We start from the raw sequence: 7027 nt of genomic DNA on the forward strand, positions 1-7027 counted from the left end.
ATGGCAGTCAGTCGGTTAGTCCACCACTTTGGTCCAAATTGAAATATCTCAACAACTATTATTACTAGATGGATTGCCATAAGTTTTGTTCTGACATTTATGGTCCCTAGAGAATCCTGATTCCTTTGGGGATGCCCTGACTTTTCCTCTGGTGCCACCATGAGGTTCTCTCCTCTGTTGTTCACATTTGAGCCATGAAATTTGGTTCAGACAAACAGAGTCTGTATGGAGGAGGCTATCATAGCTTCCTTTAAGCTGTTTAAGTAACCTGACACCCCACAAACTATTGCGATTAGAGAATGATGCTTACAGTTAACCTTTGAACAAACACTGTTACTGCTGCAGGTAGTAAGTTAGGTAGCCGGACATGCAAAAGACGTCACCCTCCAAACTCGCTGTGCGTAGTTACAGCTGCTAAACTATGATCAAACTGATTCCTGTTAGCTGCATTTTATCTGTGGTGTTTTTGCAGCAGAGCGTGCAGATGTGGTGATGCAGTATTCGGGGGTCTCAGGCTGGTCTGGATGAGTTTGAGCGGGTGTGTTTGATTCATGACCAGATCGTACAGTGAAGACTGGAAAATATGAAGCCAACCTTTAATTAACAGCTAATGGTCCAGTGTTAATGTCCAGCAACCAGAGACAGAGTGACTGACATTATTCAGCAACACCACAGATCATGGTGTGTGTGTGTGTGTGTGTGTGTGTGTGTGTGTGTGTGTGTGTGTGTGTGTGTGTGTGTGTGTGTGTGTGTGTGTGTGTGTGTGAGAAGCCACAGAAAGTCTGAGTCAGACTGCTGATTTGAGTCCTGACATAGAGTTGTAAATGTGTCTGCAAGATGAGGCTCAGTAAGTGAGCTGATTCAAAATACTGTGCTCCAGACTAGATGTCTTCATGGACCTGATCCATATCGGACCCTCTGGAAAAAAGAAAAGGTCAGAATCAGTGCAAGAAGACCAGATGATAATTCAACCTGGTGCAGACTGTGGTGGACCTGAACAGACCCAAACATCAGGATCCACTTGGGTTTTAGACACACTGGCACCCAGACCTGTAGCCTGTAGCCTGCAGTAATATAACTGGATGCTTCCAGGCTCGATTAGACTGAATATCTCCAAAAGTTATCAAAAGTCAACTGGACTTGCTTGAGGTTCTTGAAAGGAAGAGGAGCTGTCCCTTATAACTGCATGACCCTGTGACCTTTTCTCTAGTACCACTCTGAGGGCACACTTCTCCACTACTATGCTCATTTACTGGGATGTTGTTTGCTCTGTCCAACACTTTCATACTCTGTGGCAGTAAAATGTTTAGTATGAGATTTGTGTCACTCACATGCATCAACAAACACACAGATAAAATGTACATTTGCAGCTCTGTGTAGGCCTCGGCCTGCTTCAAACACAGAGCCTGTAGGATAACCAACACGTCAGACAGATTAGTTCATCTGAAGCCTGCAGAGGCCTTTACTCTCCATCACTTTCACACACACACACTGATTATATCTGGTTCATTTCCAGCTTCCAGTGGAGTCTTGATTATGTCCACGTGTGGTTTTCAGGCTGCGGTCTCTCTGCTGCACTTTCCAGATGTGATTTAATGTGATTTTTTTTTTTTGTTTTTTTTTAACACCAGCACTCAGACACTTCACTGCTGCAGCAACGAGAAGCTGCGTTTTACATTTTACTTTCACAGTTTAGTCATTAAGCTTGTCTGTTCACCCATGTGTCTACCCTTTCATCCCTCTGGAGGACAGCACCTCAGTATATATCTATTTTGCAGAAATTCTTCTGAAAGCTCCAATATAACTGACCTGGTGCTGAATAGTTTAAAAGTGTTGTCACATGTAAGATATTTTATGTAATTAAACCCAAATTATCTGGATGTCAGTGCACAGTATCTGTAGCCACCAACTCAGCAGTGATAAAACCATCTTCAGTTGCCTGATGAAACAAATGACATCTTACATTTCATAATCATGGGAGTATTTTCCATCTCTACCATCCATCATTAATGTTATGAACATGACCAGAGGCATAGAAAGTGGTGGTATGTTTGGAGGTGTGTTACCTTAATTAACAGCTATGTTAGTCTATCAAGCTATAACTACAGCTGTAACTACTGACGCCTTTAAGCCTGACAGCTTATTGTTCACTGTGTAAACTTATCTCAAGGCAATGGCAGATTTTAGGCGGCTGTGATGAGACTGGACTGGAGGAAATCCTGTTTGGGCAAAACTCCTGGACATGTTGCAGGACAGTCCACCAGTCTGATTTGAAATCAGTTTCAAAATCATTTGCTAACTAGAGTTTGAAATAAGTTTCATTCAAAAGTCACCAACAATACGAGAACATCATGACAATCCTCCCAGTAAAGCAAGAGCAAAAATAAAAAACACTAACAAAGGAAATACCATAAATCTGTCATTTATGGTATGATGAATTAAAACATTTAAACATTAGGATTAAAAATAGTTTTATGATGAAGATGACATACCTTCCCGTCTCTGCGGACCATGCTGTGGACCAATGCCTCCTTTTAGGTGTTTTAACCTCAGATACAGAGACTGTCTGTCTGAAAAGCTGCTGAATTGTCTCTCTGTCCCCCCTCTCTCAGGTCCCCTGGGTGTTTTCAGGGTAGAGATGCCTCACTATTGTTCATGTGGCCCCTCCTCATCTCTGCCCAACAGGACTCTCATTTACTGGACCAAACAGGAGATGAAGCCTAGGACAGTAAACGGGCTGGAGCACTCTCGCAGGTCTTAAGACCTGTTGTGGGCCACAGTTACCTGGGGACTTTACTTCCACCATAACAACCCAGTACATTCCCTATTTGATGGAGAAAAAAACATGGGCCTTCACACTGTGGACTTCACAGTAACATGGATGTGAAACAGCATCATGGATGTGTTTAACTCTGCTGGATGATTGTCTGGAACATACTGAACATACAGATTAATACCAGAGAAGTGGATTATGCCAAGTGATTTGAGAAGGCCTGCATCAATCAGGCATGTCAATTAGCTAACAACACACAGTCTCCAGCCTATATGCTGTAAACCAATAAAAAGTCTTACTAAAACATTTGAAAACAAGTTTAAAAATGTGATGAAACTTTTTATTATTTAATACTAATTTGAGGTTTTCATGGATCCCTACATCATAATCAAGGGGTCTAAGAGTCTCCCAGATCCCCACTAAGATTTCAGTAAGAAAGACTTTTTACTACTTAATTACTTGCAAGTTGGCCAAGGATGCTAAACTCACTAAATTCCCAGGAAAAACTACAGAGAACAGGGATGCAGGATCTTCAGTGGTAGCTGTGGCCCACTGTAGTGACCCTGGGAAAGGTGTTGTACTCAGTCAAGTTTTTCTCACCCAACCGTGCAGGAATTAAAAACCGAGTCTCTGCGCTGCCGCACCTCTGCATCAACATTGCAGAAATATACAGAATCATCAGTTTATGTCTGCACAAACACGTCGGACAAAAGTTCCCTTTGTATCACGTTTCCTCAAAGCCACGCACAACAAACAAACCTGACAGCGGGGTGGCTTACACCAGCTTAATATTAACTTCCATTAGATAAACATGAGCTTACATCAGATAAAATCAGTGTACATTCCTTCAGCTGAAGACCGCCCTTGAGAAACAACTGAGCATCGACTGCAGAACAGAAATCCCTTCAGTGTTTCCAATTTGCTTTTTGCACTCAGCAGCCTCTTAGAGTGAAGATCTACTGAACAGGGTGCGACAAAAAGCAAAAAGTTCAGCCCAATAACTTTCCATCAGAAGCAACTTAATGTAAGTGAGAGCAAAATTCATCTGTAAATTCCACAGTGATTTCTCCAAAGTTTGTTCTTTACCTGCTGTGATTAAACATTTGTGGAAGAAAAAACAATTTTTGTTTTTTGCCCTTAATTTGCCTCATAAATTAACGATTACAGATTACAGATCACATGCATGATGAGGCATGAACTGTCTGAAAGTAGGTTCAGTTTTATGGAAAGTTTTGAGTGTTGAGGGTATCACGACATGGAGGCCCTGAGAAGGGCCCCTTCCGTGCCCTGGTATCAGTCCATGTCTCAGGGTTTGGGAAACACTGCTGAGGAGACTCTCGCACGAATTTACACTGTTGGACTGTCTGATTTTCTAACTTGTTTTTTCTCTCCACACAACAGCCATGGACTCATCTTCACACATTCACAGATTAGCCTGGATCCCCTCAGCGATGCTGCTCAACAAACGACTCTACTGCACACAGTCAAACTGCAGATGCAGCAGCTCGGGTTCATAATGCAGAGCGGTGGAGGTGAAGCAGTTCCTGTCAGCTGTAGAAATATTGGAAATGCTGAGTAGAGCGGGTGGATGTTAGTTCTAGACACACAGAGCTGTAGGAACAAGGGTATAGGCTGGTATCCATTACGCTTTGTCATCAGTCAAAGTATTTATCTAGCAGGAGCTAGCATGCAAAGTTTTGGGAAACTGCATGCCTGCATTAAGCTGTATTTTTAGGTGATCAGACAGCATGTAACCCCATAAAACTTCAGATATAAACAAACTGTTATGCAACCAGTCAATCCAAATTTACTCTGACAGTGTTCAGACACATTTGGACACAGTGAAACACATAGGAGCTGCACTAGAATAACGTTGTGTGTTGATCTGTTTAGTCTAAACGTACTTCAACTTCCTGTAGCTTCTGTGTGTTTTCAGTGTTTTGGGTGTGTTCAGTGTTTGGATTGTCATGAAATCTACTGTAGACTATTCTGGATAAAGAACTAGTTTGTACTAAATGTCGTCCGACCACAGGAAGTCAAAAGTGTTGACTAGTTGTTTGTGATGGCTACACTCGAAGGTGGAGTGAAAACCTAAGGAGACTAATGTCTCCTTGAAGACGCATGATGTTGTGTTCAGATGTATTCACCAAAAGTGACAGAAACAGTTGTGTGAAGTGTGAGAAAAGAGAGGTTGAGAGAGAAGTAGCCTCCACGTGCCTGGCCAATCACTGCGTAATGTGCCCCTGGTTGTCGGTTTGTCTGATCTGTGAATGAATGTCTGGACAGGAAACAACATAGACACACAGACAGGACGACTCCCATCATGCCGTTCTGCAGCAGGTTTTATTAGATTACACCGGCAGACTGAGGGAAAAGAGCCCAGGTTACGTCTGGGCCACAGGGGAGGATTCTGGGAAGAAGGCATCATTACAGATACTCATCCCATTTGTCTGAAGCCTTTGTTCAACTCATGAGAGAATTTTAGTCCATACCGGAGAAGAAATCCTTAACTAAAGTAAAACTGACTCTGATCTGCAGCAAAGTATACTTCTTTTAAATGTTTTAAAAATTAAAATTCTATGAAAAATATTCAGTTAAAATATTTTATTATAATATTCTAATTTTCTGAGATATTGTATTCATTCTTGTGTGTGTCCAGTCCATCTGATTAGTCGAGACTGTCGTCCCATAAAAAAATGACCCCATAGGCTGTTTGTGTAAGAAGTTAATTACAATTATGAAGGAGCAATAGAGGAGCAGCACATGTTAGAGGTAGGGGAAACAAATGAGTTGGAGGATTTGGTAACTCATTTCAAAAATTCAGAATGAACATGTGCCATCAGGAGACCTGATCCTCCTCCTGCTGTTGATCGTATGGGATGTGATCATGTCTCATGTTCCTGCTCTGTGTTTAGTTTGGGTGAAATCAGAGGAGACATGATGCTGGACAGCAAAGTGTTTAACGCCATCTAGTGGTGTTATAAGTGAGGTACATCAATTTATCATTCACATTCTTTTGCACACATTCAACAATGGATCATTCATACATATTTACATATTTAATACATATTTAAGCCTCAAGCAGTTATTAAAATGGAGCAACGTGAGAAGTTTAAATAACAAAACAAAAAATCACATGAGACAGGACGAGGGAACCAGAGCAGACAGTATTTTTTTGCAAAGTATCCCAAGCAAACCACTAACCACTTTACAAACCACTAATTTAATATAACTTGTGTGACAGCACTTTGAATTTATCACACTCTACTCAATACCTCAATACTTGCACTTTACTGTTTTTGTACTTATTTATCTCGTTTTTTTCCTGTTCATACTGCGCACACTGTAATGCTGAAGGAAAGCAAATGTTGATATAATATTTTTCTTTCTCTGTATCCAACCACCAGACATTCTTTTGAGGTTGTTGAAGGAACTTTGGAAAATGAATCCAAAAATCTCCCTGCAGAAAGTGACAGAGAAGACACAGTAAAAGAGGAAAATGTTCACATCAGACAGAATAACTGCTGAAGGTCTGGTAGAAGAGGATCAGTTTTCCTCAGATGTGATGAAACATCTGATTCACAGTAAATTCACTAACCTGAGAAACACCTGAGCAAGACAAGAAGAAGACAGCAGATGATCATCATCAAATCTATCTCAGTTTAGCAGAATCTGCTCTGCTGGAAATCTGCTGCCTCAGAAACCAATAGCAACAACAACAGCTCCCTCCCCCCTGTACCCCTCACCATCTGTTAAAACTGAGATAATCACCGTTGTCTGTCTTTCACAGGTGTGTATGAAACAAGATAAAAATAAGTTGGAACTGCACTGATTTATGTGGAAAAAGCTGCAGCCACAGTGTGGGGCCTCACTTTAAAAACTTTTATGTTTTTGTGTTTGTTTTTGTGTTTGTTTTTTTGTTTTTTTACTCTGCCTTTGACTCAATCTTCAATACTCATGACGGACCATCTTTTTACTTTTTACCTTATATTTTTGTTTTTTCCTTCTTTTCAATACCCTTTAAAAATGTTTCTATTCTTTTATTTTGCATTTGAATATTTTCATGTTCTTTCTTATGTTTTAATGCATTATGTAAAGCACTTTGAATCTACAGCCTTTCTAAAAGTTCTATGAGACAACACAGTGTTATGAGCTAAATGCTAATGTTAACATACTAACATGCTCACACTGACTGTGCCAACATTCTGATATTTGGAAGGTGTAATGTTTGCCATTTTAACTATTTCAACTTAG

This window comes from Toxotes jaculatrix, chromosome 5 (assembly GCF_017976425.1).
Source record: "Toxotes jaculatrix isolate fToxJac2 chromosome 5, fToxJac2.pri, whole genome shotgun sequence".
Classification (NCBI taxonomy): Eukaryota; Metazoa; Chordata; class Actinopteri; family Toxotidae; genus Toxotes; species Toxotes jaculatrix.